Source organism: Harpia harpyja, chromosome 10, assembly GCF_026419915.1.
Source record: "Harpia harpyja isolate bHarHar1 chromosome 10, bHarHar1 primary haplotype, whole genome shotgun sequence".
NCBI classification, from domain to species: Eukaryota; Metazoa; Chordata; class Aves; order Accipitriformes; family Accipitridae; genus Harpia; species Harpia harpyja.
In genome coordinates, this window is record NC_068949.1 from 19,062,857 (window position 1) to 19,078,342 (window position 15,486).

The 15,486-nt window shown below is 41.9% G+C and overlaps 1 protein-coding gene across 10 annotated transcripts in view; it reads right to left on the reverse strand.

The window, feature by feature from the left end:
* The window catches only part of ZMIZ1 (zinc finger MIZ-type containing 1), a 364,045-nt gene that overhangs the window by 300,277 nt on the left and 48,282 nt on the right, over window positions 1–15,486 (reverse strand). For 9 of the 10 annotated variants that reach the window (XR_008236824.1, XM_052798271.1, XM_052798268.1 and 6 more), the window contains exon 2: window positions 12,547–12,677. The exons of the other annotated variant lie outside the window; for it this stretch is intronic. The gene's annotated coding sequence lies outside the window, so the exon portion shown is untranslated. The remainder of the gene's footprint in view (window positions 1–12,546; window positions 12,678–15,486) is intronic. 10 annotated transcript variants of the gene reach the window in all.

Below are 15,486 nucleotides of genomic sequence, written 5' to 3' on the forward strand. Positions count from 1 at the left end.
TGGGTCATCAGCTCTGTCCCCAGCAGCTGCAATCCGCTGCTGCAGTGCAGGCTCCAGGCTGCGACTTCGAGGCAGGAGCCTGGCTGCTACGAGCTGGGCTGCCACAAGGAACCATAGCTGGACAGGGGACCTCAGGGCTCTCTGCCTCTCGTGGAATGACCCCAGCGGCTTCTTTGGCAGGACGCAAAGGGCAAAAACCAAAGGAAGGAGAGCAAATGGCAAGAACAGCAACTGTTGGTCACAAGGATTTCATATTCTTTCTATATGCAATTAGTGTGCAGAGGGAATAGCTGATTTTTAGCACCCACGCTCTTCCACATTTTAGTTGCATTCCTTTTCTCCTGTTTAACTCCTCCCATCTTAATAAAACAAAAAGCCACAGAAAAAACCCCATGTATCTGCCTTTATTTGTAAGCCAGGGAAACTGCCTTCCTTGAGCTCCAGGACCCAAAGTTGCACTAAGTTTGCTGAATTTTACCTGAATTTCTGATGCATCACATAATTTTTAGACTATTAACATTTACATCTCGATAACCCTCATCTCTAGTTGTGCTAATTTTAGAACAATCCGAGCCAATTCCGAAAACAGAACAAAACTACTGAAGCACCATAGATAAATCTCAGTTAAAATCCTGTGCTGGCTTTTCTAAACTGATATTTGAAACCATACACCTCATCAACATTATGGATTAACATTGACTTTTACTCTTCAGCTCGCAGTATTTCTCCAGCTGTATTTAATGGTTATTACTAATTATCTGCATTTTAATTTTTCAGCATTCACATTTTTCTACTACTCTCTCCAACAGATTTCTTTTTATTTTCTTTTTTTATTTTTTTTGGCCCACTGCCCTTCCTCAGTGTCCGTAATCCGTGGAGAAGAGATTGCTGATGGCGTTATCACAGGCAAACAGAATGAAGCTAATGGTAACAGGCACTCCTTGCTAGGTAATTATTATAGGAGAAAGAATGCAAATGAGCCCTAATCTGTCTCACACAATGGCAGAGGTCTCGGATTTGCATTAAACCTTTTGCAGCACTCTCCCAGATCGGGGACTCTGCAGATAACAATGCATCTGCAGCACAGCCTGCTCCTTCCACTCGGTGTGGTTATTAAATTGTGCCCCCAGCAGGTACAGTTGTCCCTGAATGACTTTCCCCTCCCCCTTCATTGCTCAGGTCCCCTCCTTCTTCCCTCTTCCCCCCTCAGCTTTGCTGGAAAAAAGGGTAATTGTGCATGCCATTTGGCTTGATTCATGTTTACAATGAAGAAGAAGAAAGCGCTCTTTGGTAATTATAAGAGAGGAATGGACATCAGGAAATCTCCGCTCTATTCCCAGCTATGTCATTTACTTGCCAGGGGACTGCAGGGAAATAACTTTGCTTTTCTGTGCATCCATGTGTTCAGCTAGAAATATAGGGTTGACATTTGTAGTGGCCCAACAGACTCTTTCATTTTACAGCGGCATCTGCTGAACAATTTCAGGAAGCAAATGCTAGACTTTGCTTGCGTCCAGGTTGAGCTCATGATAAGCTGCGGTCCTTCAGAAGAACCACTGCCTAGATCTCAGTTCCCCATCTGATAATAGGTTGTAAAGATTGATATTCTTTTCCAGGACCGTGTCCTGCTATAAAAGGACCTAAACTAACACCTGCCAGTTGGGACTATGCTCAGTGCCCACAAAGGTGTATGCCCACTAGCAGATCTTACAAGAAGGTGTAGGAATTATGTTTGAAGTGCTCTGATCACAGGTCACATAGCATCAGGACAAAACACCATTTTCTCAAACCTTATAATCTCTAGTGTCTTCCATTATGGCTTGTTTGGATTAGGAGCATGGGAGTGAAATGTACTGAGCCTTTCCCAAGGGAGTCCCCAGTTTGAAGGCAAACCTCCTTACTAGGATGCAAGGTCAAGCAGACGTTTTCCAACACAAGTGCTTCCTTGAACGCTTATTTTCTCCCAAGACATTTTGGTCAAATAAGCCAAAATACAATAATATTTTATTTCCAAAATTGCCACAGATACTTTCTTGTCTATCGACAAGAAAATGGAGACTACCAAACTCTCTATAAATGGGTATATAAAGTAACTTCTCAGCACGTAAAAAAAACCAAACCAAAAACATACACACTGTGCGTGAGGAATGGTTTCAAAATCAAGATGAACCACCAAATTCAGCTGCACATCATCACTACTGTTCCAGTAGCAATCTTCAGTTTTGAATTTATATCTGAAATACTAACCATATGCAAAGACTTACTTCTTGGAAATCTGTTATTAGGCAGGTGTCACACTAACTCAAATTAAAGTAATTTCACAAATAATTAAAAGATACTTGCTAGCAAGTTATTGACATAAGGTATAAAGTAGCTACAGTTAATTAAGGTCCACTAAGTGTATGGGGACCACTGATGTCTGAAAGAAAATACCCTTTTTCAGATTCCTTATACTAAGTGGGAGGGGGGAATAATCAAAACTGGATTCTGCAAGCACCATATGCAACTATTTTCATTTCTTTTCAACCAAGAATTTGGGGACTTCTGTAAGACTGTATCAAACAACTTAAATTTGAGTCCTAACCACAGATGTTTACAGTCTTCTATGCCAGGCCTAGAGTGAGACACTGAGGGAAGCCCAAGAGCCAAAAAAATTCAAGCAGTCACCAGAAAACAGCACAATGTCACATGACGAGATACCATCACTCTCAATTACACCATTCAGATACATTCATCATCCATTGTATTTGCTCGGGAGACAGCTACATGCGCTTTGTTCTTTCATCTAAAAGGTTTTTTTCTTCCTTTCTGAATTTACCAATGCCAATACTGGCAAGCAGTTCCTCTGGAAAACGGCTGTCGGTATTTTTAAAGCCTCCGTAGCTGTCTAGATTGAGTAAATACTCTAAGTATAGTCCTTACTAAACTATTGCCAGAAATTAACAAATGGATTTTTTTTTTTAAGTAATAATTAAAAAACCCCATAGCTATAGAAAGGGCTACAGTATTATAATGCCATGTAACAAGTTATTTTTTCAATAATCAAAGTTTTGCTCATTTCCATCTATTGGAGCAGTAGGTACGGCAGTGCTACTTCTTTATGCAATTACTGGATTACGCTATGCTTGTCTCTAAGTCAGACTAGTAGATTGCTAGGATCCTCAACCAACCGCAGCATTAGGCTCAAGTACTATATGGTACAGTCATTACACCTAAACAATCAGTAGCTAGTTAAAAAAAAAAAAAGTACTTATTTTTAAGTGATGCTTCAGCTCTATTATGATACTGAGTTTCTCTGAAAGGATCTTCTCCCATTTGCACTGACATTTAAGGCTCTTGCCACTTAGAAAGACTGAGGTGGTACAATGTTATAAATGAGCACTCTTTACATCAGAAAAGCAAAAGCTGTCTTGCATGATTAGTTCACATTAAACAAGGAGATTTTAATTCAACTTTCTCATAAAGCTGCAAACATTTTCCCATGTAATCTTTGTGCTAACTTTCCAACACTAGAAAGCATTTCATTCAGAACACTGCAGCGATAGAAGAAGGGGGTATTTTTAAATCATCAAGGTATGACAGGTATCAGAACCTACAATTTCTTACACTTCTGAGATGCTTAGGTCCAGATTTGTCGCTGATCTCTAGGCTGCTCCTCCCCAGGGACCAGTTACTAACAACCACCTAGTGGTGCCATTCTGATATATGCATAAAAGCCTTCTTCCAAATCCAGATGTAGTTGTAGAGAGCCTCAGATTAGAGCCTTCGATGCTCACCCTCACTTGAAAATCAGAGATTACCGTACTGTTGCTAGACCAGCAAAAGCATCAGGGCAGAGAAAGTCAGGCGGGACAGCCCAAACCAATTTCACTGCCACCTGAACACCCCCGCTGACTCTGCCTGCAGTGGACACAGCTATCTCACACCTCCTCCTGCCTGCAGACCTGGGGGGGTGGCTGCCCTGGAGGACGGGGGGAGCAGGGAGCACAGGTGCCTTCACGGGGAACTACTGCTCACCCCGTGACCCCCAGCCCATCCCTAAGCCATGCACTTCAGGACCGCTCTCACATTAAGCATTAACTCAACCAGTTCAGCTGTGTTGCGGAGTAGCCAGTCGAACAGTCACAAGGTTTTTAGAAGGTGCTAGATTAACCTCATCCTTTCAGTATCAAGACAAGGTCCAAGATTTCGTACTCAGTTTTTCATACCCAGAAGTTACAATTCTGAAGCTTTGAGACTCGCAACACAAAGTTGTTAGAAAGAAAAAACCAAACAGGAAAACTAAGAGGGACTCAATGCATACTGTAGACAAAATATTGGCACCACATACAGTGCTGGCAAGTAGAGCAGCATGCTGTGCTCCTAAAGGGGATCAGCGAGTAAAATTCAGCTCCTAGAGCTGGTGATTGCAACCTCACCTGAACAGCAGCTTTCCCTTTGCAAGCTCGTCTCTAGGGCATTTTATGGTAAAGACAAAAATTGCCCGTGTGCTTCCAAGGATCTCAACAGCCTTCCCCCCTCCCCGCCATTCTCACCAGCCTTTTGAGAGTTTCCCTCTATAGCAGCGTTCTCCATTTCAGGGATTCAACCTTTCAACTGAAGCAAGCGAGATCACTTATACTCTTGAACCGGTGGAGCTGCCAGCCTCCCCTTTGTTGCAAAGGGATTTACACTTGAATGGCCGCGGGAAGCACAGTCTTTTAAGGAAAGGCTGGTGGGGGGAAGACAATTTACTTGCCAGCATCCTATCCTCAAATCACGTTCATCTATCAGCTCAGCTTCTCCAGTTCACAGAACTACAGTAACCTTCTCACATCACTAGTTTGTAAGGAGTCTGCTGTGAGGTGACTTTTATGAACAAATTGCTAATTTGAGTTTACTTCAGAAAGGATCTTTATACATAGTCATAAGTGAAGTTAATTTCAAGCCAAAATGTAGACGTTTACATAAATTTAATGTAGCCCAGAGTAAGTGATTTCATCATTCCACAAAGCTTCCCTCTTCATACACGTGTGTTCTTTTTGTCATTCACGTCGCCTATGACTTTTTAGTTATTTCCTATTATAGCCCTGCATTGCCGTGCACATCTGATGGCTTCTACAGCTTTTCAAAAGAGGCACTGGGGAACACCGCAACGGCATAGATGCACTGCTGAGGGCAGAAGATCATTTGAACAAGAGTAAGCAAGTCTGCTCCAGTTTAATGGCCAGTGACGTGCTGGCTTTGGCCTTCCACCTAAACATATACACGAGCAGCACCTCCCTGGTGCATTTCTGTTCCTAAGTTGCAAATTGGTAGACAACTACTCATTGTTTTCAGGCTATGTTACAAGTTACCAGGCAGTATTGTATCGCTGCCTTTCAAACAGCTTCACTCTCCTGTAAATCCACACAGGGTTTTTGTTTGCTTGCTTGCTGTGTAAGCATAAAGCCTGCTATCTCCAAAGGAAAATACTAGCATCCCAAGTATGAAAGTTGGCAAATGCTAGTCTCTGGTGTAGAGAAAGATCTGTAAGGAACGTTTCTTCTGTTTAAAATGTTACACCTGGTTCCGATTTGATTCCGTCTCCTGCATTCTGAATTGGCCACACGCTGAAACACAGAGCGCGCACTGGCTGCAGAATGTAGCAAGAAAAAGGCTAGTGCGCTCCAAAGCTGGTGGCAAACCACAGTCCCCATGAAAACCACATGTGCCAGAGACCAAATATTTTGCATTTTGCTTACTGCTAATAAAGCTGCTTCACTTCATTAAAAGGAGCTTATCATTTTATCTACTCACTCTGATTAATTAACCTCTGGTTAAAATGAATGAGCACTTGATTTGAGGATTCTATTAATGTGACACCGGTGAACTACCACTTGCATACTTCCATCCTTTCCCTTTTATTCTCCATTCTCCCTGTACCAACAGTGTCTAATTAGGCCATTCGGATTGACACCCCCAGTACCTTTTGAGCATACCACAAACGCTTTTATAGAGAGAGGTGAGGAAGGAAAGGTCCCACAGTCCAAAACTCATCCAAGGCTCAATTTCCCTGCTGGAATATACAGATGGGTATCATCTACTTCTCACTGTAATTATGATCACAAGCTTGGAAAGAAACAGCATGGAAAGAAGAGCGAGCCAGGGAAATACACTGCGTTGCAGGGAACAGGGGGAAAACAACAGTACCATTAATACATAAAACTCATTTGTCTTTCCACAATAAAATAATTTTAAATATGAAGCACAAACAGCAGTCAGTTCCATCTAAAAACCTGACTTTCTCAGAGAGCGAAGAACTTTCTTCCAAGCCAAATACCATGTGCTGTATATGAATAAAGACAGCCTCTGCTACAGTATATGCCTACAGATTTCACAGTTGGATATTACCGCCAAAATCTCAATTTCTAACAGCAAAAAACGTATGTTACCATTCTTTAGCCAAGCATCCAAAGACTGAAATATATCATAGCTGCTCATTTTGCTGGCAAACAGTGCTTTGCTTCACATACCCAATTTTCACCTCTATTCAATTGATTTTTTGAATGTCACAAATACCCAAAGGTGTTTGGGAAGTTAAAAAAAAAAAACCCAAACCACCAACCCACCCACCTTCCCTTTTTCTTCCTTTATCCTCCTTGAAAAGTTAAGCATCCATTCTTTTGCAACAATACCCAGAGAGAGGACAGAAAGATCATTAGGCCTAAAACTGTAACAAATTCATAGTCTGAGGGAGGAGTGGAGGAGAAGACGGTGACAGGAAGGGGAAATAAAAGTTCTTGGGTCACCCTAACATTTAGGTCTAAATTTCTGTCCAATCAAGGTCAGCCATAGGTAGAATATTACCAAAGTGACTCGAAACTTTGTATTTATATTACAAGCAATTTAAGAGGTCTCTTTCAAGAGAAGAGTGTGTTTAGGTTATGAACCCTAGACTGTAAGAACAAGCCTGAAATTCAAGGTCCAGCCAGACAAGGCTGTATGTGGGAAGGCACCAAAGGAAGATCTGGTTTACATCACACAGCAGGGCAGTAAGTGACCATGAGTCACCGATGCACTTCATCTGGGTTTTAAGACCATCAGCACCAGACCAAAAATGTTTCAGACTACACGTTACAAAGCACTTCCCAGTATAAATTGACCTAGCCAGTTCAAATCGGCACAGAATTTTCTAGACAAAATTTGTTCCTAACACAAGGCTTCCTGCAGGATCAAATATCTTCTGTCCTGCAGCTAACGAGACATTAGTGCAGCTCTCTACCATAATGCCTGGGCTAAGTGAACAGGAGTCTTCCCATGGGGTAAGCCCAAAAGGGATGAGACACCATGAACAATCCCCACCACCACTACCTGAGCTGTAAGCAAGTAGCACCCAGTCCTCCCAAAGCCCCAGGCAGTACCACATTTTCTAGACCTTAAACCGTGCGTACACCAGGCACAGTAGAAAAGAGACAAACAAAACTGGGAAATGTGGTTTTGAAACATGAACTCATGATTTTGGGTTCATACTTCAAAGTACTTGTTTTAGGGAAGAAAAATTCTGCTGGTTTGGTTTTTGTTATTAATTATTTTTGAATGGGCAAATTGTTGAAACATAAAAGGAATTCACAGGCATCTTTGCATAGCTGAAGGATGGAGCAGTATGCACCCAGATGGGTTGCTCCCTACCAGAAGAGGACAGTCATTGCTTGTAAGGAAATCAGGCAACAAACCACGTCTTTTTCCATTGCTAACTTCAACAACAGCATTCAAATCTTATTTGGGCCTTCCAGCTTTCTTTTTGAGGGACTAACAGGTAATATAAGCAAAAGCAAAATACCAAAACCTGCCACCTACACTAACACCCATGTGTTACACTTTGATCCTCTCAGCCACTAATCATGGATTAGCACCACAGGCTCTTTCCAAAAACTCTTCCCTGCAGACTGTCCGTTTGTACTCCCAGTGCTCTGCAGCAGCCACTGAAAGTCACTCAAGCCAGAGCTCCTTCTAGCAGGCCTGCAAAGCTCCAGAGCGCATAAGAAGCCACCTCCATGCTCAGGGCAATTACTTACACACCAGGGGTGATGGTGGGCAGACATCTGGCCTCCAGAAGCATCCCTTCAACCCCTGGGAGTGGATGCAAAGAGCAGTCGACCAGTGACCCAACTGCAGTTCGTCAGTGGGTGGCAGAGCAGGGAAGGAAAGGAGGCCCCAGCACAAGGGAACCCACCACTCCATGTAGCACTTACTTCTAAATAAGTAAACTCAGTTTTATATTCAGAGGTAGGTCTGCATACCTACCTCAAACACGATGACCGTGAGGAGTACCAAAGACTCCACTGCATTAAGGACAACTGAGGCAGGCAGATCATAACTGCTGAAACTGGAGGAAAGCCAAGTGACCCAGAGCTAGCTCTGCTAACACTAAAGAACTGAAGGGTTTTAACCAGCGACAACAAATGGTCATTGCCATAGCTACACTACACTGCAGAGGGGAGGGGGAAGACAGTACCTTCTCACCCTCCACACAGATGCAGATGCCTTGAGGCAAGCCCTTGCAGCCTTTTCACCACCTCTCCCCTGCAACCCTCTTTGCTTACTCACTTCGTGGGGCCTGTGGGTCTGCCCTCAGAAAAGGGCTGACCCAGACGACTGAAAGGATAAGTAGTACATTCTAAATCACGGCTCTTACTACCTTTCCTTGTGCCTAGACATGCCAGATTTTTACTCTGCTTCTTTCATATACAAGGTCTAAGAAATATTAAGAAGTGATTTAAGACCAAGTTAATTTCAGCTCTGAACTCTCCACTTTCTGTGCATTTAAAACTGTCAAAGGTGTTTAAGACCATCTTTTTGGAGGTACAATATAAGCATCCAGCTTTCTGATTTATTTATTTTTTTAAACACGTTACATAGTAAACAGATTCTAAATATACAAATGACCTGAAAAATGCACTGCTGGAATGGAAATTGTTTTTTTTCTCCAATAGTTTTTGAGATTTAAATCTTGTCCATATCAGAATAAAAAACTAAAACCTGTAACATTCATGAAATGAAAATCAGAAAAATATCAAAGGTTTCATTAAAAAACAAGAAAGCACAGGCTCATTATAAAGTTAATTAAGTACTTAAAGGCCTTAAGCAGTGGTAAAGTCCTGATTTAAACTGGGAGACTGTTGAGGCTTTGCAAACTGAAGACTCTGGAAGAACCTGTCATCCTCTCATACGGTGCAATATAGCTTTGACAGACACTTCATTTTACTGAATACAGTCACTGAATGAGAAATACTAACCCCAAACTTTATCTCAAAGGACTTGAGGGGAAAAAAAATCCAAGACTTGAAACAAACACCTTGTTGAAATGCTCTACAAATGCTCAAGAGCTGTGGACTTCATTTATACATGAAAAGAGAAATACAAACAGGGTAAGCTTCCCACTGACAGGCAAGTTATTACAGACATGCTGCTTAACATATACAGTGTCACCCACCTGAAATGTTAGCTAGCAGCAGTATCACCTTTCCTTTGGAGATGGTTCAGGTTGATACAAATAAGAGAGGGGAGAAAACAGGGGGAAATAATGAGGGAAATAAAAGTGCTTTCAAAAAAATCAGTGCAAAACCATCATTCTAGATGCACTGATAAGAAATACAACTTCTGAAACAATCTGAACAGAGGTATGGTTGCTTTTTCAAGAAGCAAAAAAAAATAGAAAATTATCTTTGCCCAAATTTAGTTAGAGGAAATGGGGGAGGAAAGCACAGCATTAAAGGCAGCAAACAAAACCCAGCAAAATGTGGGCCTTGTCCCTGCCCTGCCTCTCCCCTCTGTCCCCCTTCAACATTTCCAATGTGGGAAGGGGTATATGCTTCCCCATCCTCCACCTTTCCTGAACCTGCCCTAGTCCAACACATGGGCAAGAACTTCCCTGTTCGTTGGTTCTCAAATTTCACTATCACATCCAGCCTCACCTCTGAAGCCTTTCACCCCAAGGAATACAGTCTGCATGGTTGCATTTGACAATACAGACTCTGCCGCTTAAATACCATACATTTGCAGACAGTTAAAGCATGTTTTACAAAGGTACCATAAAGAAGTTTAGCAACATACATTTCCTGGGCACGCAAGTTGCTGCAGCAGCTGGAAAGTGACCCTGTCCAACACGGGGACAGTTTCCCTCTCCTCATGAGGACAGAAAGGAGTGCACAGAGACAAGGTGTTTGTGCTGGAGCCATTCCCAAACCACGGCTTTGGAGGGACGATCCATCTCACGTGTTGCAACCCAGGAAGCACATGCAGGGGAAGGAGGAGGGGAGCAGCAGGCAAGGAAGGAGTCCCCTCCAAATTTCCAGTGCTCTGTGAGAGGGACAAATGGATGCATCCAGCCAGAGGGAAATAGCAGTGGGCTGGGCACCGCCTCTCGGTTGACCCTATGAATCGAGCAGAGGCCCTGGGCTCCACTGCACATCACTGTGTAAGATGCGTGCTGGGAGGGAGACAATAACAACTGATGCCCACGATCCTGCAAAACAGCTTGCAAAGCTTGTGCTTCCCTCAGCCCCCAACCCAGGGAGACTGAAGGCATTCAGAAACTGTACAAAAACTCGGCTGGAGGTACGAATCTTAATAGCAGCTTTCCTCCACACCTGCAGCTCAGCCAAGCCTCCCACGTCTCAGTGTGCCCCAAAATTCTGCGTTTCAAAGGAATTCTACAGAGCCTTCACTTGTCTGGGAGAAAACAGGTTCAGATGCCACAAGGCAGCTTCTGCAGGCTCCTCTCAGCACGCTGGAGTGTCAGTGGCAGAGGCAATGCCTGCCTGCAACAGCGCAGGCAGCTGCATTATTTAGTCTGGCACCAAGGAGAAAAGCTATCATCCATTTTTAAGTTAGATTCAGGGAACCAGCTGGGGACCAGCGATTGCCATTTTTGAAGTGCAAGAAGAGGAGTGTAACCAGCCTTTCCATAGTAACAAAGATTAGCGGCCTGGAGTCTGACACTCCTCCTGCATTAAAAGATAGGAGACAAAGAGATAGACAGGTAATTACATACAAGGAGCCCCGGGGAAACTGCAAACTCCTCGAGAACCCTTTAGCTGGTCTGTATGTTTCTCCCTGTCCCTGCCTCAGCTGAAGATTTCCAAGAAACATTTGCCCATTAGGTCATTAGCTTTATTGCAGAAGGTAGCCAGGCAGCTAGTAGCAGCCGTTCAATAAAGACCTAGCTTGCCTCTGCACTGCCAAGAATGAGATAGAGAATGAGAAAGAGAACATCCCAAGGCACATTACCTGTCTGCAGCTTATCCTTGATAAGTTAGTGTACTTAGTCAGTCTGAGGGGTCTGACAAATGAACTCTGACAAATCTCACTGGGGCAATTTAAGACATTATTGCATCGCACTGTCTTCCCAAACCCTTCACAAAGGTTAGCACCACAGAGCAAATCTGGCAGAAAAAATTTATATCACACATTGGCCTCCCCAATTCAGAGCCTAGCAAGTCAGCATAAACCCCTTCTCAGAGCTGGTTTAAGTTAAGACATCAACTGTGAACTGGAATGGCTGAGGTCTAGACAGAAGATATTGCCTCCACTACAAGGAGCATTAACATCTATCACAAAGATGGAATGGGAAATGACATCTCAAAGCACTGCAGCCAGTTCCTAAGCAAATACAAATCTAAACATTCAGTTTTGGTACTAAAATATATATGCAATTTGTCTAGCAACTGACTTGAGTCTACTCATGCAGCTCAGGATGCTCTATGAATCACAGCGCTAATTTTTTGTACTTTATACATTCTGACACATAAATTGAATGTCTTGAAGTGGAAAGACGGACACGGATTACATGTGGATCACATCACCAGATAACTACAAAATTTAATTGCTTAGAAGTATTACAAAAAAGGCACTGCTGCATTTGAACTCTCACCTACCATCTTTTGCACTTCTGCCCAAAACTAAAAGAAGTCTGGAGGTGAAGAATTGCCACCTGTTACCAACTCTTCACAAAACACACTACTCAGAGCTACAGCTGGGGTTCCAGCTGATTCCTGTCTTATCTGTCAGTGGTACAAGCAGCCATGAAACCATGAAGAACCCCAGAGAAGACAATCATGTTTAAAAAAAGAACCAAACAAAAACCAGCAACAAAACAACCAAAATTCTATATTTATCTGATTAGATGTACATGTATGACAATAATAAAAGCAGCACTTTTTGAGACATGATTCTTCAATTTGGCTTCTCCAAACCTAACTATTGTCTTTTCATCTAAACTGATACTCAGACAAAGATTTAGTTAATTAGTCTGCAATACAACAGTTACATAATTTTTTTCTCTGCAAGCATTTAAAATGTATCTCATCTTCTAGTTTTTCCCAAGGGACTGTATCCTGCACATAGAAGTAAAGGGAGAAGTACACAAAGCTTCTGTTTGCATCACACTGTTAGAAGGGCAATCCACATTAACCAGAAGGCTTGTCTAAACTCTATGTAGACAAGCTTCTTCTAACATCACCATCCTTTGCAGAAGGAGCTGAGCAGGCAAGACACCTCAAAAAGCAGATAACAATTACCACTTACCTTTCTGAAGAGGCCGCTGCCAATTAGCACATTCCTGGAGCTTCTAATTCAGGCAAGAAGAAAGGAGAGGGAAAGAAAAAAAAAAAAAAAAGAGCAGGGAGCCGTTTCCTTCCTCAGCGCAACGGTATTTCCTATGGAGTGGAAAAAAAGAAGAAAAAAAGAAACAAGTATTAGCTTTCATGCTTTTTGAAGAGGCTACAGATAACAACAACCCCTTGGAAGGGCTACTGTGCCTCTCCTCCAGTTCCAAAATACCAACTTGGTATCCTGTATTTTCTCCTTCTATCATCACCTTATCAAAATATGGAATGTGAAGGTTAAGTCACCTACTACTAAGAAAAACAAAGATGGATTCATGTCAGAACGGGATAAAGTCTCATACTAGAATGGGATAAAGTCTCATTCAAAAATATTCTTGAGCACTCATTCTATTAAGTAAATATGCTTCAGCCAAGCTCACACCCACTTCTGTAAAAATTCAAATGAACCACATTTACTATCAAAATAGTTGGCATAAGGCAAATTCCAACATGCATACTGAACATACAGGTATATACTGACATTTAAGTGCTTATGTACTCTTCCCTGCAAGGATCATACCTAGAATTATGAGGTATATGTAACTAATCATAACTTCTATTTCTAAGACAACTACTCTTTTTCTTAAGACAATCTATTTTCTTAAGACGATCTATTCCAGCTATATTGAACATTTCAGTAACAATAAGAGAAAAAATATTAAGTATCAGAATGAAGGGAAAGGGAACCAAAAAGCCTTTTTGTGACTAAAGGTATATCGTGGTTTAAGCCCAGCCGGTAACAAAAAAAAAAAAACCGCGCCACACAAACCCATAACAAGATACCACTTAGAAATCCAGCTTCACTCCCATAAAACCATAATCCCTCACCTCAGACCATCTCTCTCTCTGCCCTACTCCTAACGTGAATTTAAAGGCTTACAGACACCCAGATTTAATGGGCCCCTCCCTACCTCCAGTACCTGCCTCTGATGAAAGGCAGGAAAATCAAGTGGAAAATTATTTTAAAGGGTGCATGCAAGACATTAACGTATTTGAGGAAATGGCAATCAAGGTTTTCCATGGGGAATGAGCAAAGGGAAACACGTCCAGTCTGTTCTCTGTCACATTCTGTTGGCTTATATACATACAGAAAACTCTACCCTTTTTTTGTCCCATGGAAAATCTGAATGCAAGTTCTTAAAATAAGGAAAAAGGTCTATGCTACCTTACATTTCCCCACACACCTCCTTCATCCCTCAAAAAGATAATTATCCCATCTGCTAACAGCATGCAACCACATATGGATCCTAGTCTCCTGAAAGAGATTTTATACAAGGAGCCCCAACAGATAGGAAACAAAATAAAAGGCAGCACTCCCATCACAGCACCTCCCTCAAAGCCGACCATGTCTGCCCAATTCTAAATGGCCACAGTTCCTGCATTTCTCTAGGGGACAAAAGCTCTCTTCTCCTCTCTTCCTGTCAGCAAGACTTAAAGCTGCAAGAAAAATTCTGTCCAGATTCCCCTCTAGATAGGCAATGATTTAAAGAATTCATGAAGTAACAGTGGCAGTGTAAATAAACAATGAAAAACTAAATAAAGATCACAGAAGATGACACACAAAATGTGCACTGAGAGTACACTAACGAGTCATTCAAAGCCTTTTCTGCCTTATGCTAGGCCTATTTATGGGTGAACGTAACCACCTGACAATGCGAAAGAATGGATCCTGACACAAAACCATACCCGCTCAAAAAGCTGCCTCCCCAACCTCCTCCCTAAAGGCAAACCTTCCCACACTGTTTAATTCCACTGCCTCAATATCTTACACCCCTCAGTCACATTTCTGCTTTCTGTCAGATTTCAGCCCTCTTATACTAATTGATGCCAAGCAACTTAAGCCAACACCTGGAGTACTCAAATTGTTATACTTTTTAATTTAAAGAGTGCTACAGCCCTCATTGTGGGGTCAGGAAAAGAAATGACCCTCAGTGAATTACTCCTGACATGTGTACATCCTGAGGCTAAGTGCTAATCAATACTTACTGAGCATCCCAGCACAGACCAGGTTGCAAAATACAAGGGGAAAAAAAAAAAAATTGTATGCCCCCCAACCACACACTGGTTTTGTATCCCTAAATCAAATGGTATCATTTGCTTTTCTTTTTCATTTTTCATTAAATCAAAAGGATGCTTTAGACAGCATTTTTCTCCCTGCTAAGAGAACTCCCCCCCACGTATGCCAGGTAAAGTCTGCTAAGAATTGATACACTGGTTACATTTCAAGTGCTCAAAATTTTTACACTTCCATCCTCTTACTGGTAGAAGAAATAATTTAAAGCAGATGTACAAGATTTGGAGGAAGCATATTTTTAATCAAACATAAAATCAAGAGCTGGCAAAGTGCAAAAAATGAAAGTTTTTTAACAACATTCTCAGGACAGAAATCTGTCCTAAGTGCCACTTAGGGATGTAGCTTTGACTCAGCATTACTTGCCTCAGAGAAGGTGAGATTGCTCTGTTTGCAAATCCTCAGGCAAGGGGAAAAAAAAAAAAAAAAAAAAATTAAGTGAAATAATGCATTACCCAAAAGTCAAACTCTAAGCAGAGAAACCTAGTGAAATGACTTACAATACCAAAAGACTTGACTAAATATCTGGCAGGGCCAGAGATAATTTGTATAAGAAAAATGTCAAAATGTTTTGGGTATACAGCCATTACAGGAAGGAAACAAACAGAAAACTGGGAAACACTGTATCAAAACCCAACAAATCGTTGACATCAACATTAGATAAATGAAGAGGCATATGTTAAGACAAACACCCTCAGATGGTGTGTGAGTCAACTTCTGCAGTGGATTTAGCCGAGTTGCTTTCCTATATCAAGCTTAATAAAAATAATCCTCAATTCCACCAGCTAG